The 26,123-nt window shown below is 47.4% G+C and overlaps 1 long non-coding RNA gene across 2 annotated transcripts in view; it reads right to left on the bottom strand.

Annotated features, from left to right (window-relative positions):
* Window positions 1-26,123, bottom strand: part of LOC137542151 (uncharacterized) — a 239,135-nt gene that overhangs the window by 186,423 nt on the left and 26,589 nt on the right. The window contains exons 1-2 of one of the 2 annotated variants that reach the window (XR_011025364.1): window positions 24,205-24,277; window positions 17,358-17,417 (exon numbers count right to left, since the gene is read on the bottom strand). This is a non-coding gene — a long non-coding RNA (uncharacterized lncRNA). Of the gene's footprint in view, window positions 1-17,357; window positions 17,418-24,204; window positions 24,278-26,123 lie in introns of those variants that run through there. The other variant, XR_011025363.1, reaches the window with a different exon arrangement.

The raw sequence follows: 26,123 nt of genomic DNA, 5'->3' as shown, positions 1-26,123 counted from the left end.
GGAGCGGCCCATCTTCGGGAGCACTCGGGTTCCCAAAGACTTCCAAAGCCTCCAACAGCGGAGCGAGCAGTATTTGACCAAATTAGTCAGATACTACTCCTGAGAAAAGCGCTGCACCGAGGCACCGGGAGAGGAGAAGGAATGCTCTATAGGACCCAGAGCCTTCCCTCTCCGTAGGTAGGTATCTGGCTTTTTTTTTTTTTTTTTTACTGACGGTTCCCATTGACTTTAAAGGAAACCAGAGCTGTAGCAATAAAAAGAATCAATACTTACTCAGGGCTTTCTCCAGCCCAATAAGCACATCTAAGTCCCTCGTCGTCCTACCGCGGTCTGCTGTGCAGCCTGGATCAGCCCAGGTAAAGGGCTCAGTTGCGTCAGTTGTGGTCTTCTGCGCATGAGGCTCTGGCTGGAGGAAGCCCCAGGTAAGTATTGATTCTTTTTATTGCTACAGCTCTGGTACACTTTAAACCCAAGCCGACCGCTCCACGCTGCTTGGCGTGAACACAGCGGCAGCCTTAGGACCACTCCACGCCAACTGTTGTGAATGGCTGCGGGCGGGGATTGCAGGAGATGGCGCGCTGATGCACATCTCCGCATGAATAAAGGAGCTCCACTCCGCCTTTGGTCTCCCAGCGGCAATCACCGCTCGGAGACTGTTAGACAGCGAAATAAGTCTGTACGGCGCTGCGATCTGCAGCAACGCTGTACTGGGGACAGCCGTGTAACACGGCTGTCCTCCTGGGAGGCACAAAAGCGAACCCCTGTGATAGGCTGAGGAGGTAGGGAGGGGGGGTTATGAAATGAATGTCAGACCCCACCAATAGAAAGCTCTGTTGGTGGGGAGAAAAGGAGGGGGGGGGGGAATCACTTGTGTGCCGAGTTGGACGGCCCTGCAGCGAGGCCTTAACGCTGCAGTGGCCCAATTAGGAGAAATTAGCCTGGTCCTAGCCAATGAGCGGTCACCTGATACAACCAGTAGGCGCTTCAAGGGATTGTGGGGGCTGTAGTGTGGATGAGTGTGGCCTACATATCCCCCTATGCAGCACTGCAATGCTGTGCAGCCAGTCCTTATATTGTAGTCCGGGAGATAGCCACATGGAGTCCTGGCGGTGTGACCCCCCCAGCTGTCAGTGGCCCCAGGGCAATTGCCCAGTTTGCCTTAATGGCAGCACCGACCCTGAAAATGTTTAATGCAAGGCTCTATCGCAGAGCTGCAAGGATTGGCGGGTGTCAGCGGAAGTAACTTGCCAGGCACCCATGGATCATTAGTTTTGAAACTCCGCCCTCTCCATTGACAAGACAGCCACGGCCAGTTTTAACCCATAGTGTTTCAAAGCTCTTAACCCACAAAGCTTTGGAACACTCTACAAAAATTCCACAGCCGTTTTGGCAATGGGGCGGGGAAGTTACTGCCGCTGACACCCACTGATCCCTGCAACTCTGAGCTTTACAATAAATGTTTTATAAATGATAAAATAGGTCATCTTTGAGGGGCCAGAGATCTTTTTTTTCTCCATAGAAATCAGTGCTATGATTGGCTTAAGGTGATCACAGAATCAGGAGCCAATGAAGGGGTTAATAACAGTAGAGCAGATAACAATACCGAATATAATATACTTAGTAACACTTCGGCAGCTCGGTGTTTCGTAGGCCATCTTGTCAGCTGCCCGGGGCATTAATGTTGATGGGGCAGCCTAATAATGAGCCTTATAGGCCGCTATCTAGGGCGTCACTTTTGATGGGGAAGCATAATATTAATTTGTTTTGCTTGCTCTCTTTTGCCAGGTCCCTAGCACTGGCCACAGACAGAGATGGCCAATTTGATGCTAATAATGAAGGCTTCAATGCACGTTTAATGGCAGCTTGGAATTGGGCCAATTAAATGCAGTTCGTGCAAATATTGATTGGCTCCATTCATAGTCCTGTATAAAAACAGCAGGAATAAAGCTACGTACACATTGTCAATAACTGCAACAGCAAAAGCGCATAAACACACACACATCTCTCAGGTACAGCTGAGCAACGTGTACTGCTAGATGCACTCTTCCCTACACTCTCCATAGGATAGAAGAGGCTGCTCCTCCTCCTCCTCCTCCCATCTCCATAGGACAAAACATACTGCTCCTCCCCCTCTCCATAGGGCAGAACTGGCTACTTCCCCTCCTCCTCCCCTCTCTCCATAGGACATAACAGGCTGACGATCCTCCCACTCCCCTCTCTCCATAGGACAGAACAGGCTGCTCATCCTCCCCCTCCCCATAGGACAGAACAGGCTGCTCATCCTCTCTCCATAGCACAGAACAGGCTGCCGATCCACCCCCACCCCCACCCCCCATAGGACAGAAACGGTTGCTCCCCCCCCCCCTCCTCTTTCCATAAAACAGAACAGGCTGCTCCTCCTCCCTCTCCCCTCTCCATAGGACAAAACCGGCTGCTCTCCCCTTCCGCCTCCTCTCCATAGGACAGAAAAGGCTGCTCCTCCCCCTTCCCTCTCCATAGGACAGAACAGGCTGCTTCTCCCCCTCCCGTCTCCATAGGACAGAACAGGCTGCTCCTCCCCCTCCCCTCTCCATAGGACAGAACAGGCTGCTCATCCTCCTCTTCCCCTCTCCATAGGACAGAACAGGCTGCTCCCCTTCACCTCTCCATAGGACAGAACAGGCTGCTCATTCCCCTCTCCTCTCCATAGGACAGAACAGGCTGCTCCTCCCCCTCCCCTCTCCATAGGACAGAACAGACTGCTACCCTTGACCTCTCCATAGGACAGAACAGGCTGCTCATTCCCCTCTCCCGTCTCCATAGGACAGAACAGGCTTCTCATTTCTCTCTCCCCTCTCCATAGGACAGAACAGGCTGCTCCTCCCCCTCCCCTCTCCATAGGACAGAACGGGCTGCTCCTCCCCCTCCCCTCTCCATAGAACAGAACAGGCTGCTCATCCTCCCCTCTCCTCTCCATAGGAAAGAACAGGACAGAACAGGCTGCTCATCCTCCCCCTCCCCTCTCCATAGGACAGAACAGGCTGACGATCCTCCCACTCCCCTCTCTCCATAGGACAGAACAGGCTGCTCATCCTCCCCCTCCCCATAGGACAGAACAGGCTGCTCCCCCCTCCCCTCTCCATAGGACAGAACAGGCTGCTCCTTCTCCCATCTCCATAGGACAGAACCGGCTGCTCCTTTTCCCCTCTCCATAGGACAGAACAGGCTGTCGATCCTCCCACTCCCCTCTCCCCATACAACAGAACAGGCTGCTCATCCTCTTACCCCCCCCCCCCCCCCCTCTTAATAGGAAAGAACAGGCTGCTCATCCTCTCTCCATAGCACAGAACAGGCTGCCGATCCACCCCCCCCCCCACCCATAGGACAGAACAGGCTGCTCTTCCCTTCCGCCTCCTCTCCATAGGACAGAACAGGCTGCTCCTCCTTCCCACTTCATAGGACAGAACAAGCTGCTCCTTCTCCCCTCTCCATAGGACAGAACAGGCTGCTTCTCCCCCTCCTCTCTCCATAGGACAGAACAGGCTGCTCCTCCTCCCCATAGGACAGAACAGGCTGCTCGTCCCCCTCCCTCTCTCCTCTCCATAGGACAGAACAGGCTGCTCCTCCTTCCCTCTTCATAGGACAGAACAGGCTGCTCCTTCTCCCCTCTCCATAGGACAGAACAGGCTGCTCATCCTCCCCATCCCCTCTCCATAGGACAGAACAGGCTGCTCCTCCCCCTCCCCTCTCCATAGGACAGAACAGGCTGCTCATCCTCCCCCTCCCCATAGGACAGAACAAGCTGCTCCTCCCCCTCCCCTCTCCATAGGACAGAACAGGCTGCTCCTCCTTCCCTCTTCATAGGACAGAACAGGCTGCTCCTTCTCCCCTCTCCATAGGACAGAACAGGCTGCTCATCCTCCCCATCCCCTCTCCATAGGACAGAACAGGCTGCTCCTCCCCCTCCCCTCTCCATAGGACAGAACAGGCTGCTCATCCTCCCCCTCCCCATAGGACAGAACAGGCTGCTCCTCCCCCTCCCCTCTCCATAGGACAGAACAGGCTGCTCATCCTCCCCTCTCCTCTCCATGGGACAGAAAAGGCTGCTCCTCCCACTCCCCTCTCTCCATAGGACAGAACAGGCTGCTCATCCTCCCCCTCCCCATAGGACAGAACAGGCTGCTCCTCCTTCCCTCTTCATAGGACAGAACAGGCTGCTCCTTCTCCCCTCTCCATAGGACAGAACAGGCTGCTCATCCTCCCCCTCCCCTCTCCATAGGACAGAACAGGCTGCTCCTCCCCCTCCCCTCTCCATAGAACAGAACAGGCTGCTCCTCCCCCTCCCCTCTCCATAGGACAGAACAGGCTGCTCATCCTCCCCTCTCCTCTCCATGGGACAGAAAAGGCTGCTCCTCCCCCTCCCCTCTCCATAGGACAGAACAGGACAGAACAGGCTGCTCATCCTCCCCCTCCCCATAGGACAGAACCGGTTGCTCCCCCCCCCCCCCTCCTCTCTCCATAAAACAGAACAGGCTGCTCCTCCTCCCCTCTCCATAGGACAAAACAGGCTGCTCTCCCCTTCCGCCTCCTCTCCATAGGACAGAAAAGGCTGCTCCTCCCCTCCCCTCTCCATAGGACAGAACAGGCTGCTTCTCCCCCCCCCCCCCCTCTCCATAGGACAGAACAGGCTGCTCCTCCCCCTCCCCTCTCCATAGGACAGAACAGGCTGCTCCCCTTGACCTCTCCATAGGACAGAACAGGCTGCTCATTCCCCTCTCCTCTCCATAGGACAGAACAGGCTGCTCATCCTCCCCCTCCCCTCTCCATAGGACATAACAGGCTGCTCATCCTCCCCCTCCCCTCTCCATAGGACAGAACAGGCTGCTCCTCCCCCTCCCCTCTCCATAGGGCAGAACAGGCTGCTCCTCCCCCTCCCCTCTCCATAGAACAGAACAGGCTGCTCATCCTCCCCTCTCCTCTCCATAGGACAGAACAGGCTGCTCCTTCTTCCCTCTCCATAGGACAGAACAGGCTGTTCATTCTCCCCCTCCCCTCTCCATAGGACAGAACAGGCTGACGATCCTCCCACTCCCCTCTCTCCATAGGATATAACAGGCTGCTCATCCTCCCCCTCCCCATAGGACAGAACAGGCTGCTCCCCCCTCCCCTCTCCATAGGACAGAACAGGCTGCTCCTTCTCCCATCTCCATAGGACAGAACAGGCTGTCGATCCTCCCACTCCCCTCTCCCCATACAACAGAACTGGCTGCTCATCCTCTTACCCCCCCCCCCCTCTTAATAGGAAAGAACAGGCTGCTCATCCTCTCTCCATAGCACAGAACAGGCTGTCGATCCACCCCCCCCCCCCCCCCGATAGGACAGAACAGGTTGCTCCCCCCCCTCTCTCCATAGGACAGAACAGGCTGCTCCTCCTTCCCTCTTCATAGGACAGAACAGGCTGCTCCTTCTCCCCTCTCCATAGGACAGAACAGGCTGCTCTTCCCTTCCGCCTCCTCTCCATAGGACAGAACAGGCTGCTCATCCTCCCCCTCCATAGGACAGAACAGGCTGCCCCTCCCCCTCTCCCCTCCCCATAGGACAGAACAGGCTGCTCCTCCCCTCCCCTCTCCATAGGACAGAACAGGCTGCTCATCCTCCCCTCTCCTCTCCATAGGACAGAAAAGGCTGCTCCTCCCCCTCCCCTCTCCATAGGACAGAACAGGCTGCTCCTCCCCCTCCCTCTCTCCTCTCCATAGGACAGAACAGGCTGCTCCCCCCCCCCTCCCCATAGGACAGAACAGGCTGCTCCTTCTCCCATCTCCATAGGACAGAACAGGCTGCTCCTCCCCCTCCCCTCTCCATAGGACAGAACAGGCTGCCCCTCCCCCTCCCCTCTCCATAGGACAGAACAGGCTGCTCATCCTCCCCCTCCCCATAGGACAGAACAGGCTGCTCCTTCCCCTCCCCTCTCCACAGGACAGAACAGGCTGCTCATCCTCCCCTCTCCTCTCCATAGGACAGAACAGGCTGCTCCTCCTTCCCTCTTCATAGGACAGAACAGGCTGCTCCTTCTCCCATCTCCATAGGACAGAACAGGCTGCTCCTCCCCCTCCCCTCTCCATAGGACAGAACAGGCTGCTCCTCCCCCTCCCCTCTCCATAGGACAGAACAGGCTGCTCATCCTCCCCTCTCAGGGGCGGCGCCAGGGGGGTGCAAGGGGGTGCTCGAGCACCCCCTAGAATTGTCCAAGCACCCCCAAAGCACCCCCTGGAGTGAACTGACTTCAGGCGTCTAAAAGACGCCAAGTCAGTTCACAGCGGCAGCCCGAAGCAGCAGAGCAGGGCTACGGTAAGATGGCCGCCCGGAGCCCTGTTCTGCAGACTTCGAGTCTGCAGTGCATGGCTTCGGGCGGCCATTTTCCCGTAGCCCTGCTCTCTGCATGCAGGCAGGAAGTCTCGTCGTGACGTCGGGAAGGAAGAGGATCGTGGGCGCGCGGGCGCTGCGCGCCACAATGAGGTCGGGACTCGGGACAGGAGGTCGGGAAAGAAGGTCTTCTGGCTGTAGGTGAGTAAATGGGTTTTTCTTTTCTTTTTCAGGTGATGCTGATTGTGCATATTGGGGTCATATCTGCTACGGATTGTGCATATTGGGGTCATATCTGCTACGGATTGTGCATATTGGGGTCATATCTGCTACGGATTGTGCATATTGGGGTCATATCTGCTACGGATTGTGCATATTGGGGTCATATCTGCTACGGATTGTGCATATTGGGGTCATTTCTGCTACCGATTGTGCATATTGGGGTCATTTCTGCTACCGATTGTGCATATTGGGGTCATTTCTGCTACCGATTGTGCATATTGGGGTCATTTCTGCTACCGATTGTGCATATTGGGGTCATTTCTGCTACCAATTGTGCATATTGGGGTCATTTCTGCTACCGATTGTGCATATTGGGGTCATATCTGCTACGGATTGTGCATATTGGGGTCATATCTGCTACCGATTGTGCATATTGGGGTCATATCTGCTACGGATTGTGCATATTGGGGTCATATCTGCTACCGATTGTGCATATTGGGGTCATATCTGCTACCGATTGTGCATATTGGGGTCATATCTGCTACCGATTGTGCATATTGGGGTCATATCTGCTACCGATTGTGCATATTGGGGTCATATCTGCTACCGATTGTGCATATTGGGGTCATATCTGCTACCGATTGTGCATATTGGGGCCATATCTGATAACGATTGTGCATATTGGGGCCATATCTGCTACCGATTGTGCATATTGGGACCATATCTGCTACCGATTGTGCATATTGGGACCATATCTGCTACCGATTGTGCATATTGGGACCATATCTGCTACCGATTGTGCATATTGGGACCATATCTGCTACCGATTGTGCATATTGGGACCATATCTGCTACCGATTGTGCATATTGGGACCATATCTGCTACCGATTGTGCATATTGGGACCATATCTGCTACCGATTGTGCATATTGGGGCCATATCTGCTACCGATTGTGCATATTGGGGCCATATCTGCTACCGATTGTGCATATTGGGGCCATATCTGCTACCGATTGTGCATATTGGGGCCATATCTGCTACCGATTGTGCATATTGGGGCCATATCTGCTACCGATTGTGCATATTGGGGCCATATCTGCTACCGATTGTGCATATTGGGGCCATATCTGCTACAGATTGTGCATATTGGGGTCATATCTGCTACCGATTGTGCATATTGGGGTCATATCTGCTACCGATTGTGCATATTGGGGTCATATCTGCTACCTATTGTGCATATTGGGGTCATATCTGCTACCGATTGTGCATATTGGAGCCATATCTGATAACGATTGTGCATATTGGGGTCATTGGACGTTTTTTGTTAAAATCTGCTCACATTACGTGTATTTTCTTGAGAAAACCTGCACAATTATGTGAATTTTCTGGGAAAAGGGTCACCAAAACTTGGGCCCTCTGTCTTTGCGTTGCACTTTTAAAGGGAACCCGAGGTGAGAATAATATTGAGGCTGCCATATTTATCTCCCTTTAAGCAATACCAGTTGCCTGGCTGCCGTGCTGGTCCTCTGCCTCTTATTCTTTCAACCATAGACCCTGAACAAGCATGCAGCAGGTCAGGGGTTTCTGACAATATTGTCAGAACTGACAAGATTAGCTGCATGGCTTGTTTCTGGTGTAATTCAGTTCACTACTACAGCCAAATAGATCAGCAGGGCTGCCAGGCAACTAGTATTGTTTAAAAGGAAATAAATATGGCAGCCACCATATCACTCTCACCCTGGGTTCACTTTAAATTACAGTTAGCCCCGCCCTCATCCGGTCATGACCACGCCCATTTTTTCGCCGCGGCGCGCTTTGCGCGCCGCAGGTTGTAGCCACACCCATTTTTTGCAGCGGCGCGCTCGTCAACTCCCCCGGAAATTGGTCCAGCACCTGCATAGCACCCCCTAAAAAAATTTCCTGGAGCCGCCACTGTCCCCTCTCCTCTCCATAGGACAGAACAGGACAGAACAGGCTGCTCCTTCTTCCCTCTCCATAGGACAGAACAGGCTGTTCATTCTCCGCCTCCCCTCTCCATAGGACAGAACAGGCTGACGATCCTCCCACTCCCCTCTCTCCATAGGATATAACAGGCTGCTCATCCTCCCCCTCCCCATAGGACAGAACAGGCTGCTCCCCCCCCTCCCCTCTCCATTGGACAGAACAGGCTGCTCCTTCTCCCATCTCCATAGGACAGAACAGGCTGCTCTTCCCCCTCCCCTCTCCATAGGACAGAACAGCAAGCATGTATCCAGGAGCACCCAAGTGAAGCTCAAAGTTCTTTAAAGGTGTGTGCCAAGATCCTCACCCTTGTACCAGAGGGTCATACGTATTGTTCCAGAAGAAAGATCGGCACCACACTTCGTATGTATTAATCAGCTCTTAAACCTTTATTCCATAATAAAGTTTGACAGGCAGCGACAGCCCGCTGTTTCGGCCAGGACGGCCTTTTTCAAGTTGCCAAAAACTACAATAACCAACACCATTTAAATACCCCAAAACTCCACCCCTAAGGGCAGACAACCAATATAAAAGCAAGTGGGAGTGGCAAACAGACGGACCTGATGGAGACTGCAAAATTTCAAAAAGCACCAATAAGAGTGCTGCTAAACACTCACCATACAGGTGACGCATCCCATACAGAAACCGCCGGTCTCCTTCCTAATTAAATAGATGTTGCAGCCGCGCATCACGCTCCATGGACGCCGCTGTAAACAGCGGCACGTCACATACACCACACAGCCCGCCATGTGATTATAGTCACATGGGCGGCTGAGAGCCTATCATCTGCGCGGAGACTCCAACCAATAGGAAGCGACCAGCCTCGGTAGTGCAGAGGCAGGGGGCGTGTCCCAAAGTTACGGAGTACGCTCAAGATATCAAACAACGCCAACTCCATAGTAACCACTGTAAACAACACGCACTCCACACTAACCTCTCCCGAGCTATGGGTAAACTGTATGTAGATGCAATCCAGTCTCATTGCCACCCAACCACTGCATCTGAAAAATAAAAATAAAACATAGAAAAATATGAATAAAAGAGAAGCTCCTCATAATACATACATCATTCATCAAAAATGAAGCATAGCAGCTAATATTAAAGGGACATGCACCACATTTACAGAAAAGTGCATATCCATATGAAAAACATTAAATACAGAAACTCAGGTCGTATTCTCTATTGAGGCCTGCTGGACCCATGGCTCCCAGTCTTTTAATCCACCCCGCCTCTCTTCTCAGTAACTCTTTTAAAGGGGTTCTTTCGCGAAAAAAGTAGGCAGTTAAAAAATGTGACAGATGACAGGTTTTGGGCCAGTCCATTTTTTTAAGGGGGATTCTCAGGGCTTTCTTTGTTTTCAACAGCATTTCCTGAACAGCAGTTTAACTGCCAAAATAGCAAAATACCAGCCGGCCTCCCTAATCACTTGCACACTATTATGTCAGTTAGATTTTGCAACTGTTGTTCAGGAAATGCTGTTGAAAACAAAGAAAGCCCTGAGAATCCCCCTTAAAAAGATGGACTGGCCCAAAACCTGTCATCTGTCACATTTTTTAACTGCTTACTTTTTTCGCGAAAGAACCCCTTTAAACGGTTACCCCCCCTCCAATCGGGTGCAACCCCATCTATAGCCATCACCCGCAATTGAGATACGTTATGTCCACACTTCGTAAAGTGTTCTGCAACAGACTGCTCCGTGGACTTATTCCTAATCAAAGTCTTATGTGAAGAAATGCGATCCTTCAAGCGCTGGGTTGTCATTCCCACATATATAAAACTGCAGGGACACTTAAGAAGGTATACAACATAATTGGAGTCGCACGTATAACGACTCCTGATATTATATATATTCATTATTTCAGCGCTGCGTAATATGTTGGCGCTTTATAAATACAATAAATAATAATAATAATAATAATTATATATATTCCCTGTAGTTGGATGACAAAAATCCTTGCCCCGGATCACACTGCTGCACATATGACATGATAAACATGGGTACATACCCCTATTTTTCATAAGATCAACAGATACATCTCTCTTAGTCCTGCGTAACTTATCACGCAATGTCGGCGCCCGTCGATAAGACATAAGAGGCGGATATCTGAACTCCGGTACCCTCGGGAAACCATCCCGCAAGAGATACCAGTGCCGTCGCAGACTACGGCTCACGACATCACTGCAAGTGCTGTAGGTAGAAATAAAAGGTACACGAGGTACATTATTTCTCCTACGCTTTTTTCTTTGTTCATCCAATCTCGTGTACCCACGAGCTCTAAATTTATTCGCCAGCTCTCCCTTGCGTAAGGCAGATGTATCTGGATCACTAAAGATTTTGTCAATTCTCTTAAACTGACTCTGTGGGATACTCAATTTCGTATTAAGAGGATGGAAACTGAAAGTGTAAAACAGAGTTTCGGTCCGTGGGCTTAACAAATAAATCAGTGATGATCTTATCCCCTTCTCTAATCACACTCACGTCCAAAAATGAAATCCTGCAGGGGTCGACATGGGCTGTCAGTCTAATATAGGGACACTGCTGATGTATAGATGCAATAAAAGCATCTAGGCTCTCACGTGGCCCCCTCCACACGCAAAAGACGTCATCAATAAAACGCCACCAGCATAATGAATGCTGGCGAAACATGGGATTCAAATATACAAAAGTCTCCTCAAAGAGACCCATATACAAATTTGCATAGGAGGGGGCCACGTTCGAGCCCATAGCTGTGCCCCGCTGTTGTCCATAGAATTTATCCTTTAACCAAAAGGACGTCCTCATTCAATGGCGGTAAAGATCTCAGTTTTGAAAGAAACATGTCCGTATCTCTAAGATACGAATCTAATGAGAGGACAATTGGTTGTAAGATCTTATCAATAAAACATGCAATCGGAACAAAGACAGATCCTACACCTGCCACAATTGGGCGCCCAGGTGGGCGAACCAAAGTTTTATGAATTTTCGGTAAAATGTATAGGTGTGGAGTTGTAGGATTGTCCTGTTGTAAGAATTTAAATAAATCCTCATCAATAATATTTTTAGCCAAAGCATCACGTAGTATCCTCAAGATCATTTTCTGAATATCAGATAAGGGATCTGGTTACTGATATGTTTGGCACTGTACATACACATGTTTATTTCATCAGTTCACATGTTGCCATGGTTACACTTAAGGCCCATACACACGTCGGACTTTTGCGACCGACGGGTCGTTTGAACGTCCCGTCGTTCAGTCGTCCACACGCTAAATCGGGCGTGTGTACAGACTGTCGTTCGGGTGATAAGACTGGTCTTGAGCGATCCGCCGGGCGTTATTTCCTCCTATCAACAAAATGACAGCTGTCACAAGAAAAGCCCCTCTGCTGTCTCCAATGCATTTTTCACACTTAATCGACCACTGCCTAAACAGGGGTCCAGTATCACAAAAATAGTAATATTTAAAGCACATGCATATAAAATGTAGATTTACCCCCAGAGTAGGATGCACTATAAATTAGTTTTCTGCTATGTCGCTGTCGCTTACTGACAGGTTTTAGACTAAGCCATCTGATCATGGGGGCTGCATGAGCGCTTGCTATCTTTGAGTAGAGAGCTCACACATGCCCAGTTCACAGGAGCTTGTGCACGGCCCTGGGCGACTGGGATCCAGACAGAGGATCCACTAATGGGGAATGGCACAGAACGAAGGAGAACAATGGGGAGTGAGAGGAGTCTGTAGGTAGACATACAAACCAGTATATCCGGTTTGCAACTTTTTAAACCAGTCCAGATGTGTTTTAACAGTAAAGGTGGCCACACATCTAGCAATGATGGGCAGATTTGACCAAGAGACAGAGCTCTGTCTCTGATCATTTCTGATTGGAGAGAGATCGGTCATACACCACAGGCCAATTCCCAATCGATGTTAGCATGAAAGCTGGTGGGAATCTGCCTAGTGACGTCGCCTCCGCGCGCATCCCCATTACGCCAGCAAGCACGTGGGACACGTGTAAATGAGGAAGAATGCGGAGACGGAACAAGCAGCAGACACCGTTAGGTAAAGTACAATGCACCGGGGGGCATTTTACACTAGAAGGGACAGCGCTGGGGGTTCCATCACGTTCCTCACTTGGCTCGATACGCACGCCATTACTGCCACGCACCTAATCGAGCATGTCAGCCCAACATGTCTGTTCGAAACATGAGACCAATTTCGGACATAAATTGGTGATATCATCAGTCGGGCATGCTCTTGGCGGCACAGATTCTCATCCGATTCCATTATAATAATCGAATTGGATGGTCTATCGTCCGCCAAGTCGCCTGATGAATGGCCACCTTAATCTAGAATCTACAGTCTGAAGAATGTATTACAGCAAACACTTTGAACTGAAGGAAGAAAAAGAAACCCTGGAACAAGCTTCACTCAATACATCCACTTTTCAAAAATGATTACACTGATCTTTATTATAACATGACCAATCACAAGGTAAGTTTTATGCACAATGGATAATCCAAAAAGAATAAAACCAGTACAAACAGAATCCCAAAAATACCTGTTGCAACCGAAGATAAATGCATACACAATAATATGCTACTATCAGCAACCGGGGCTCAGAAAAGTGCCCCGGGGCTGTATGAACCCGGGTTCAGTAATTAATAAGGTGCTTATTGCTTAATCCTAGTGCAAATATAGTGAAAATACTTAGTCAATTAGTGCAAAATCAAGAACATATCCTAAAAAGGAAACAATAACATATTATAGGGAGCCTGTAGCGAAGCAGTAATGCAGCCCACAGTAGAGGTGCAAAGAAATAAGATACTTAGCTTTCTTTGGCAACAGAGCGGCGAGGAAGGACGGAAGATCCCCTCTGACAACCCCACTAGTTCAGCGGGCGTCCAAAGGAGAGGAGAGACCGTTTAAACGATTCAAACTCTTTGAATCGTTTAAAGTTCGCAAATAGATGGTATCATCCTTTCACACATAAATATACAAGTGTTTCCCTAATGTTATTTCAACTGAGGAAGAAACTTGTACCAGCGATGAAACGTCTTTTACAGCAGAAAAATGCCACGTGGAAACTACCCGTTTGTTTCTTGTAAATTTACTATCTGCATGTTGCAATCTTTTTCTAAGACAATGATTCGATAAGATAAGAATGCTGAAAGCCCCGCCCACACAGACAGATGGATGCAGCAGATGGGGGATGAAATTATACAGAAAAAAAAAAGAAAAGATGGGTGAATCCTTCCTTCTGGCAGACACTTCAATATCAGCTATATACAATGATTTAGAAAAGCTGACCACAAGTCAACCCAATTCCCTCTCTCATACAATTTCAATACTTGATGCAGCCGTTCCAGAGATATTCCCTTTGGAAAAGTCAGTCACATGACACAGATACCTATGCACAAAGACTAGAGCTGCCAGCAGAGTAGAAGTGTCTTTCCCAGCACAGAGGCACCACCTTACCCCACCCACATCCACCCTCTGCTGCTACTGTAGACGGGGTCGGCACTGTCCTTATTGGGAAAGCCTAGTAGATCATTAAAATGCTATTTTTTTCTGGTTTGGCTGCAAATTGGAATATGGGCCAATCAAATGCAGTTGCTACAGATTTGGATAGGCCCGCCATCTGCCTCAAGTCATAAACATTAGCATCCCATAGATGATCTCTAAAGACCCAGCTCCTCATATGTGTGATGACTGGATAGGGGAGGAGGAGTTTGGACAGCTCACAGACTTGCTGTTTCATCAGGTAAGCAGCATCTGATACTAGGGCTAGTTCACACTAAAGGCTGAACCACGATAGGGATTTGGCAGGCAAAATCTTGCGTTTTACCGCAATTTGCGCTTATGATTCCCGTTCAACATAATGAGAATCACAGCGCGATTGTCAGCAAAGCGCTGCATGCATGCGACTGATTGAAATCACAAACGCTGCAGTGAGAATGTATCCATAGAGACACATTAGCAGCAGCGCTTTGCTGATCGCTGGCAATCAGCAAAGCTCTGCAAAAGAATCCAGTGTGAACCAGTGCTGACTTGTGAAGATAGCTTTGCAAACCATGCCAGATAAGTAGTAAAAACAAATACAGTACTGCAAAAATAGTTTCAGTACAATCCACAAAACTATGTGCAGTGCAAGGTATGATAAGTTCCACACAATAGTAACGAGAAATAAGATGAGACGTGCCTAATGGGTTCAGGCTATGTTCACATTATAAATCGCCAACTCTATCGCAAGCGCTGAGCAATTTGTTCAGTTTTTAAGTGCTTTCCCTGCGTTTTGCGCTTAAAAAAGCGCTTTTCTAAGCGCTTTTGCAGAGCTATTTATTTTTTCACTTCCTCGCATCAGTCAGGAAGTGAACTCTTTCACCTAGAAATGAATAAATACAGTGTATTTATTCATAGAAGCACTCAGGGAATTGCTATACAAAGCGTTTTTTTTTTATTAGGCACAATGACGTATCTTTATTCTGATTGGCTCTAAGTTTTTTGAGTCTGTCATCCTGTTATCCTGTTTATCCAATCATGGAACTGTTTGTTGCTGAATAAAGACAATGTCCCACGTGAAATTAACTTTTTCTCCCAAGTTATCTCCTAGGAGATCATTTTCTTTAAAATAACTTAAGCATTTTACAAATGAAAAGGTAAATAAAAGTAGGTGAAAATATATGTTGTCAGATACTATGTTAGGTCAATCTATAAGATTTGATTTTTGCAGAGATAGAGTTTAAAGGGAAGGTTCAGGGACGATAAAAAAAAAATCCATATCCACTTACCTGGGGCTTCCTCCAGCCCGTGGCAGGCAGGAGGTGCCCTCGGCGCCGCTCCACAGGCTCCCGGTGGCCGACCCGACCTGGCCAGGCCGGCAGCCAGGTCGGGCTTCTTCTGCGCTCCATTCTGCGTTTCACGTCACCGCGCTGACGTCATCGGACGTCCTCCGGACTGTACTGCGCAGGCTCAGAACTACTGAGCCTGCGCAGTACAGCCCGGAGGAAGTCCGATGACGTCAGCGCGCCGGCGTGAAACGCAGAATGGAGCGCAGAAGCCCGACCTGGCCGCCGGCCTGGCTGGCCACCGGGAGCCTGCGGAGCGGCGCCGAGGGCACCTCCTGCCTGCCACGGGCTGGAGGAAGCCCCAGGTAAGTGGATTTGGATTTTTTTATCGTCCCTGAACCTTCCCTTTAAGGCGATCATCAGGTTTGTGATGGTGGAGAGACCAAGGGAGGGCTAGGGTGGGAAGGGGGGAGGGCTAGGGTGGGAAGGGCGAAAGGGGCTGGGTATGTTACCCAGTGTATACCAAACGATTTTATAGCAAACCCTGTTTTCTGTATTCCTGTTTGAGAGCAAATACATGGATGTGTTGCCTGAGAGGTGGGCACATGACACCCCATGTAGGTTTTGGCAAAATAATTTTGAAAATGTTCAATAAAACACTTTGGGGAAAAAAAAAAGTACTATCAAAATTTTGAGTATTTTCTTGCTTACTGATACCAGAGACGAAGCACCCTCATGTATTTTACCATATATATCAATGGGAACATGACAGTAAACACCTACCCTTCTCTCTGTTTCATTCCTCTCTGCTAAATCTGCCTGTTATCAGCCCTGATAAGAATCCCCGACTGAGCATTCAGTCTAGCTTTCACTGGAATGATTATAGATGAGTCTGTCTTCTGTGATGTCTTTTCAAGCCCAAGCCTGCCCCCTTGTGGCTCTGCTTTGCTGCTTTGAGGATAAATAGCAGGGAAGCGGAGTCACAAGGGGGCAGACTTGGGCTTGAAAAGACATCACAGAAGACTGACTCGTCTATAATCATTCCGGGCAAAGCTAGACTGAATACTCAGTCTGGGATTCTTATCAGAGTTGATAACAGGAAGATTTAGCAAAGAGGAATGAAACCCAAGAGCAGAGTAGGTGTTTACTAGCATGTTCCCATTGATATACATGGTAAAATACATGAGGGTGCTTCGTCTCTGGTTCTCTTTAAAAGGAATTGTATGACAAGCTGTGAAAATATTACCTAGGAGAAATCTCAGGAGAAAAAGTGAATTGCATATGAGCCAATGACTAAGTGAAATGAAAAAAATCAGTTTAACTTCCCTGGGGCTTCTTGCAGCCCTCTGGAGTCATCCTGTGTCCATGACATCCGTCCGAGTCCCTCAGACCCCCGCAAAGCTGGCTGGTCAAGTGCCTCATAGTGCTCCCATAGCCGGGAGCATTCTGCACATGTGCAGTATGTGGAAATCGCTACTGCACATGCGCAGAGTGACTGGCAGGCAGTGACTGGCTAGCAGTGCAGAGGTCACTGCTGCTTACCTAAAGCATAGGTTCTCAACATGCGGTACGCGTACCCCAGGGGGTACTTCTGATGGGTCCAGGGGGTACTCGGGCTTGATATACTTAACCAAGAATAACAAATTTAGAGATTTAGAAAATTATAATTCTTATTTAAACAACATCAAATTAGTATTTTAGCTAATTAAAAGCAATAATAAATGCTTGCACATTGTTTAGAACTAATTATCATGTACTACGATTAAATATATATTTGTCAAGGGGTACTTGTGATAAAGTTTACTGTGCTAGGGGGTACTCGATGAGTACAGGGTTTTAAAAGGGGTACACACTTATAAAATGTTGAGAAACACTGACCTAAAGGATGCACAGGAACAGGATGACTCCAGGGGGCTGCAAGAAAATCTAGAGTAGTTAAACTGATTTTTTCATTTAACTTAAGTAACTTGTTAAAGAACTTTTGGAAGACGTTGCTAGGTCATTTGCTGCAGTAAACATAAAAACTTACATTAGCCCGCATTCCCCATTTCAACTCTGCAGAGGATTGTTGTCACCATGTCTCTGTAACCTACAAGAATGAACAAAAGAAAATACATAAAATACAACTTAATAACCCCCCAACCCCCGCCAGATTATCTGTCTTTTTTTTTTTTTACTGAAATGCTACAAAATTAAAATATAATATTGGTGATTTTGTACAAATAACCACATCTGTGCAGAGTTTTAGCAGAACTGCATTTCCGTAAAATACAGTAAAGTTGAGATTAGCTCACATCTATAGAGCATAATCTTCCAAATGAATGAAACAGATGAGACTCTACCTTGTTCATAAATAACAAACAGCACACATTTGCAAATGGTGAAAATGGAAGCTATGCAGAAGTGTAAGCATATGCTAAAGAGCTTTACCATGTCTATTATTATGTATTTATATAGCACTGACATCTTCTGCAGCACTTTACAGAGCACATAGTCATGTCACTGACTGTCCTCAGAGAAGCTCACAATCTAATCCAACCATAGTCATGGTCAAATGTCCTACCATATTATCATTATGTATTTAGATAGCATTGACATCTTCTGCAGCACATTATAAAGTATATAGCCATGCCACTAACTATCCTCAAAGTAGCTCACAATCTAATCCCTACTATAGTCTAATGCTTCATACACACTTGAGATAAAAGTCTTTGGAAAAGGCAAGATCACAGACCAATTTTGCCCCCTTCCGTGTAGTATGAGAGCCATACTCTACACAGTCTATTCTATGGAGCTGCACTCCCCATCAGATAAAATCTTTGCAAGAAGCTGCACACAAAGATGCCCGTACACATTCAAAAGATCATTATCTGCAAAAGATCTGTTCCTGCAAAAGATCCATTCCTGCAAAATGCATTCATAGTCTATGATCTCTGCAGATCCTCATACACACTTGGTTTAACAGACAATTATCTGCAGATCATCTGCAGATCAGATCCACCAGGATGGATTTGCAGATTTGCAGATGATTGCCAGATATGCAGATGAAGTCTGTTAAACCAAGTGTGTATGATGATCTGCAGATCTCATAGACTGTGAATGCATTTTGCAGGAATGGATCTTTTGCAGGAACAGATCTTTTGCAGATAATGATCTTTTGAGTGTGTACGGGCATCTTTGTGTGCAGCATCTTGCAAAGATTTTATCTGATGGGGAGGGCAGCTCCACAGAATAGACTGTGTAGAGTATGGCTCTCATACTACATGGAAGGGGGTAAAATTGGTCTGTGATCTTGCCTTTTCCAAAGACTTTTATCTCAAGTGTGTATGAAGCATAAGGCCAATGTTTGGGGGAAACCAATCAGTGCTTTGATGCAGTGGCAATGTTGTATTGATCTGAGGAAGCGGGTGAATCCCGCGAAATGAATCATCTTTTATTGGTGTCTTATATACATTTCTTAAAGGGATACTGTAGGGGGGTCGGGGGAAAATGAGCTGAACTTACCCGGGGCTTCTAATGGTCCCCCGCAGACATCCTGTGTTGGCGCAGCCACTGCCCAATGCTCCGGCCCCGCCTCCGGTTCACTTCTGGAATTTCTGACTTTAAAGTCAGAAAACCACTGCGCCTGCGTTGCCGTGTCCTCGCTCCAGCTGATGTCACCAGGAGTGTACTGCGCAGACACAGACCATACTGGGCCTGCGCTGTGCGCTCTTGATGACATCAGCGGGATCGAGGACACGGCAACGCAGGCGGAGTGGTTTTCTGACTTTAAAGTCAGAAATTCCAGAAGTGAACCGGAGGCGGGGCCGGAGCATTGGGGAGTGGCTGCGCGGGCACAGGATGTCTGTGGGGGACCATTAGAAGCCCCGGGTAACTTCAACTCATTTTCCCCCGACCCCCCTACAGTATCCCTTTAACCACTTGAGGACCCACCCTTTACCCCCCCCTTAAGGACCAGCGCTAGTTTGATTGATCTGTGCTGGGTGGGCTCTGCAGCCCCCAGCACAGATCAGGGTGCAGGCAGGGAGATCAGATTGCCCCCCTTTTTTCCCCCCTATGGGGATGATGTGCTGGGGGGGTCTGATCTCTGCTGCCTGCGAGTGGCTGGCGGGGGGGGCACCTCAAAGCCCCCCTCCGCGGCGAAATGCTCCCCCTCCCTCTCCTACCTGGCCCCCTTTGGTAAGCCGGGCTGCACAGGACGCTATCCGTCCTGTGCAGCCAGTGACAGGCTGTCTCCTGTCACATGGCGGCGATCCCCGGCCGCTGATTGGCCGGGGATCGCCGATCTGCCTTACGGCGCTGCTGCGCAGCAGCGCCGTACAAATGTAAACAAAGCGGATTATTTCCGCTTGTGTTTACATCTAGCCTGCGAGCCGCCATCGGCGGCCCGCAGGCTATTCACGGAGCCCCCCGCCGTGATTTGACAGGAAGCAGCCGCTCGTACGAGCGGCTGCTTCCTGATTAATTAGGCTGCAGCTGGCGACGCAGTACTGCGTCGCTGGTCCTGCAGCTGCCACTTTGCCGACGCACGTTATGAGTGTGCGGTCGGCAAGTGGTTAAAGAGACTCTGAAGCGAGAATAAATCTCGCTTCAGAGCTCAAAGTTAGCAGGAGCACGACTTGGTCGTACATTTGGTCGCTACTGGAGGCAGGGCTAACAGCCGCAGCCCTGCCTCCAGTCGCGTCTATCAGCGGCGCATCGCCGCCTCTCCCCCGCCCCTCTCAGTGAAGGAAGACTGAGAGGGGCGGGGGAGAGGCGGAGATACACGCTGACAGACGCGCGTGGGGCAGGGCTGCGGCGGTCAGCCCTTCCCCAACCAGGAAGCGCTCCCCCGCTTTACGGAGGGGATTTGTGGGATCAGGGACCCCCGTTAAGCCGCGGGATAGCTGCAGTTTAGCAGGGGCACACATGCCCCTGCTATTTATGAGGTCTGAAGCGAGATTTATTCTCGCTTCAGACTCTCTTTAAACACCCTACCAATTTAAGATTTTTTTTTTAATCCACTTATCCCATATATATCCTGTCCTGACATCTTAGGGTGCCTCCTTTCACTGTGTACACTGTGTTCCAACTGATTATGCATATTGTATTTAACCACTTAAGCCTATCTGGATGAACATTCTTGTCCAGATAGGCTGCGCACACTCCCGCCGGCCGTGCTCGTTCCCGCCGCCGGCTGTTAGCCCAGCGCTCAATGAATGGGATGATAGCTCCCATCCATTGATCGAAGTCCCCCACAGAAAAACGTTTTTTTCTGAGTTAAAAAAGTTTCCGTCCACGTTCATGTTACATTGTACAGCACCACAGAATATGTTGCCGCTTTATAAATAATAATAATAATAATAATAATAATCATACGCTTCCAGGACTTTTTAACTTAGGCCATCTTGTGGCCAAATAGTACAACTACACCCACATTCTTTTTTTATTAAATAAATACCTTATTTTATTTTCAAAATTAGCTGTTTACCTCCCACACCAAAAATTACCCAAATAAAATTTTTAATTAAAAAAAACATAAATAGTTACCTAAGGGTCTGAACTTTTTAAATATTCATGTCAAAGGAGTATATTAACATAATTTTTTAAATTATGGGCTTGTAAATAGTGATGGACGCAAATTGAAAAAAATGCACCTTTATTTCTAAATAAAATATCGGTGCCATACATTGTGATAGGGACATAATTTAAATGGTGTAATAAGTGGGAAAAATGGGCTAATAAAATACATGGATTTTAATTACGGTAGTATATATTAATTTCAAACTATAATAGCCAAAAACTGAGAAATTATTTTTTTCTATTCCTTTCTCAACCTTCTTGGCGGTATGGACAAGCTCAGCTCGTCCATAGCCGCCAAGGCTGATATCTCTGGCCCTGCTGGGCCGATTTCCTCCAAATAAAGTGCGCCACACGCAGCTAGCACTTTGCTAGCTGTGTGTGGTCTTTGATCGCCGCCGCTCACCTGTGATCCGCCGCTCACCTGCGATCCGCCGCCTGTAGCGGCGGAAGAGGGCCCCCGCCAGAGCCCTGCGCTGCCTGGACCAATCACTTTCAGGCAGCGCAAAGGGCTGGATCGGAGGCGTCTGACGTCAGGATGTCGGCTGACGTCCATGACGTCATCCCGATCGTTGCCATGGCGATGGGGTAAACCTAACAAGTAATCCCGCTCTTCGCGGGATTTCTTGTTACTTGTGGTCGCCGACAGCGATCAGAAGGGCGCACCATGTGCGCCCTCTAGTGGCCTTTCATGCTGCCAACTTTCAGTTGGCAGCATTGAAAAAAAAAATGACGAATAAAAAACCCTGCCGCCGCCACCCTGGCAATTTAAACAGAACGCCAGGGTGGTTAATATTCCTGTTAAAATGGATTTAGAATAAAATAATTCTTAGCAAAATGTATCACCCAAAGAAAGCCTAATTGTGGCGGAAAAATCAAGCTATAGATCAGTTCATTGTGATGAGTAGCGACAAAGTTATTGGTAAATGAATGGGAGGTGAAAATTGCTCAGATGCAAAAAATGAACAACCCTGTGGGCTGAAGTGGTTAAATATCATAATTATTACAATACTTTGTGCATGCATGGTATTGTGTCTCAGAGCTCTTTTGATCACTGGAGCAACCTCAAACAAAAGAGCTATGAGAGTGGGAGGCAGTTTATATACAAACAGCAGCTCTGGGAGGCTATTCTGACATCCTGCAAAGAAATTCAAGCAGAACTCTCTAAAATCTCACAAGTTCAATGGATGCAAGAATTCTGGAGCCGCTATCAAATAAGGAATCCTATGTTCATACATAACTTAACCTGTTAAGAGGTTTTTGATTGAAACAGGTTTTCATTATAGTAAATATGACCTAATTGTAATAGTGCGACTGGTTGCGCCGTAGCATGGCAGCCTCAGCTCTTGGTTTTCGGACCATTATCCCCCCCTCCTTCCAGAACCTGTATGAGCCAAAACCAATTCCTTCCAGGTACAACCCCCCTTTGTATTTAGCGAAATAAAGGATTCTGATTCTAATGCTGGATATTCAACAAATCACCATTCAGTTCTTTACGACCTATAAAATGTTTTGAAACTCTGTTGTGCATAATAATTTGGAACAGTGCATTTTTAGTTCTTCAGGTTTAAAAACATACCCTTATCATTATGAGGTTTATTCATTAAAGAGACTCCGTAACAAAAATTGCATCCTGTTTTTTATCATCCTACAAGTTCCAAAAGCTATTCTAATGTGTTCTGGCTTACTGCAGCACGTTCTACTATCACCATCTCTGTAATAAATCAACTTATCTCTCTCTTGTCAGACTTGTCAGCCTGTGTCTGGAAGGCTGCCAAGTTCTTCAGTGTTGTGGTTCTGTGATGCATCTCCCCCCTCCAGGCCCCTCTATGCACACTGCCTGTGTATTATTTAGATTAGGGCAGCTTCTCTCTTCTCTCATCTTTTACAAGCTGCATAAATCCTCCTCTGAGCTGGCTGGGCTTTCACATACTGAGGAACTACCTACAGGCAGAGCTGTCTGCACTCTGCAGGAAGAAACAGCCTGACACTTCAGTGGAAGATAGCTGCAGGGGGAAAGAAACACACAAATGATAATTTTGAGATTCAAAAGGAAGGGTGTATACAGCCTGCTTGTGTATGAATGTATTTTCTATGTGTGGACATACTGTACATCAACCTACTTCCTGTTTTGGTGGCCATTTTGTTTGTTTATAAACAAACTTTTTAAAACTGTTTTTAACCACTTTTAATGCGGCGAGGAGCGGCAAAATTGTGACAGAGGGTAATAATAGATGTCCCCTAACGCACTGGTATGTTTACTTTTGTGCGATTTTAACAATACAGATTCTCTTTAACATTAGGATTATACTCAGAGGCAGAGGTCACACTTGTCTCCTTTCATGCGCGTTTTCTGCACAGAAAAACTGCTTTCAACTGAGAACTCATGTTAATCAATGGGCTTGGTCACACTTGAATGGAGATTTCGCATCTTGTGCAATTTGTCAGTTTTCTCTCTATAAATGACATTAGCTGCTGTAAGGCAGGGGTCACACTTGGCTTTCAGTTTTCTGTAAAGTGTAGAAAACTGAAAGACAAGTGTGACCCCTGCCTGATGATCGCTTACTCAAATTATGCTGACTGCCACTTGCATCAACTAATTAGGGACATCAGAGAAAAATATGATTTGCTTAATCATTTGGAATACAGTGCATAAATTAGCCCTACTATCACAAGGGGGTCTGTGATAAGCATCCAGTGGTCTTTTTGGTATTTTGCTTGGCGTGTGACCCACCAAATTTGAAAGCATACCTCATATCCACATGTAGACTGAATTCTCAGATATTGTGGTTGCCTATGAGCAATATCAGTCAAGTATTTGATTAGTTGGTCCCTATATCTAGAAATACTACAGCATATTGGCCCTCCTGGCGTTCTCGGTTTCCTCCCGTTTCTTTACGGTCCCTGGAATTCAACACGTGAATTTCATCTACCAGACACCCAGCACAGTATGCACTATAACGCACAAACTCAAATTCAGACTGTAAATTGTGCCGCTTTTATCAATGTGATTGCCCTCCAGAAGGCAAAAAGGAACCATTACGTCCGCACGACGTGGGACACCTGTATGCCAATTGTTACCAATAGGTCCCTCCCTAACACTTTCAACTGCCAAGAAGAGGCCACTTCATCAGGGCAAATCATATTTTAAGACGTGCAATGTAGCCCCAGGGATGACAGGTCTCTATGAGGTGTGTATAAAACAGAACCAATATTTCACATACTCATCTCTTCCAGTTGAAAGGATGCAAAATAAAAGATTTTTTTTCATGTGTGGAATTGGCACCACTGTGCTATCAGGAAAAATGAATACAGACCTCACAAAGCACAGTAACACCGCGGACCTGGATTCTATTCTGGCCTCGCCGTCGCTCACAGAGTTTGTTTTTCTTTCCTGTGAAAAAGAAACGGAAAGGATATGTACAAATTGTACTTTTGTTTAGCGGTTTGGTTTGTCAGCTGGTATTAAATGTGAGCACAACAGTGTAGGCGGCAATCCTAGAGGATTTTTTTTCCCTAAGCGCAAACATGTGCTGTATGTAACCAAATGATTGCTCTCCAAAAACTGAGCGGAACGGCGGCCTGCGGTGGAACTTTAAATAAGATGTTGTCAGTGGGGCTGTTGTGCTGGAAGATTGTAACGAGCTATGGAAGTTATTTATACTCATTTAGGCATTTGCCAACTGTAGAAGCTGTTAAAGTAAGAGAAACAGAGAATGATGGACACCCAACAGACTATGACAAAATGGCACCTGGCTCATTTTAAGAGGATTAACCATTTAGCAGCCACTTTATTTAAAAGCTTGGAAGCACTCCAGGTCAATTTATTTTAGCACTTTTTTTTATTTCATTTGTTACATTTCCTTGCTACTAATTAATACTGTTATAATGTGTATTTAAGCCCACTTGTCACTATGGGGCAGTATGTGGCAATAACAGAAAAGTTCAGCTTTCATTTTTTATATCCTCTGCTAGCCTCTGAGACATCAAAGCATTCCAAGAATTTACAGCACGAGTTCAGTAGGATTAGCCATACTATGCCAGGGGAAAAAACACATATATAAGTAAATAAATGTTATGCACAAAGTGGTATGAGTGCTCCTCCTCCCTCTGTTACTATGTAGCAAGCTATTAGGTGGATCGCTATACAGAATGGGGTTATCTCCTCCCCTGAAAACGGTACATGTAAAAGGTCCGTACAGCGCTCACTACCCCACAGTCGCAGTTAGATTTGAAGAAACCGTTCCACTGTCTGCAGCAATCAGATCCAGTTATTGATTCAGTAAAATTCTCACCAACGTTTAGTGGCCGATTTAGTCACAGATCAGCAAAACACGCTTTACACACAGGCCTCTTCTCGATCAACTTCCTTCCTCCTACAATATTACTCAGAGACAAAAAGACATGGGACAGAACATAGCATAATCAAGTTTGGAATCAAAGTCCTTCACCAACTCCTCCGTGTGTCACCCAATATGTACACAGTGCTCGGTGTTAGATAGATTACAGGCTCACCAGATAAAATGGCTGATTAAACCACAGATCAGCATAACAGGCTTATGCTGGGAATACACGGTTCGTTTTTGCCTTCGTTTAAACCTTCGTTTCGATTGTGCCTTTTGTCCTTTTCGATCCCGAAATAATCAGTCATACGGTTAATATCACCACCCACGGTTTAGTTTTTTTTTCCGATTCTGATGGTTTCGTTTTTCCAATGATCGAAGGCTGCAAAGAAACGAAACGAAAATCCCTTTTTACAGGGACGGACTAGCATAAACGAATGTATAATCGATCTGAACAGCCATCAAGCCTACCAATGGCTCGATTAGATGGATAAAGAGAGATAATATCAAACATGTTCGATCACTAGTCGTTCGTTTTTGGGGTCTATTAATCGAAACTATAATGAGATTATGACTATTTTCACATACGTTTTCAACACTCGATTCGTTTACCGAACGAATCGAAGGTTTAAACGAAGGCAAAAACGAACCGTGTATTCCCAGCATTAAACTGATTCTCGTTGGCTCCCAATCTCCGATCTTCTTTCCATATAAACCTCAGGAGAGAGAAGTGTGACACAACATAGCGTAAGCCTGTATAGTTCCAACGTTTTTCTCTTTCTGTCACACGTGCACAAGTGAGTACACCCCCGCACATAGGACAGTGCACACCTCCGCGCAAACAGCTACCAACAGTGGCTTTCCCCTACACAAATCCTCTCCACCATGAGATA

The sequence above is a fragment of the Hyperolius riggenbachi genome, chromosome 12 (assembly GCF_040937935.1).
Source record: "Hyperolius riggenbachi isolate aHypRig1 chromosome 12, aHypRig1.pri, whole genome shotgun sequence".
Taxonomy (NCBI): Eukaryota; Metazoa; Chordata; class Amphibia; order Anura; family Hyperoliidae; genus Hyperolius; species Hyperolius riggenbachi.
This window is presented reverse-complemented; position numbering and strand designations above follow the sequence as displayed.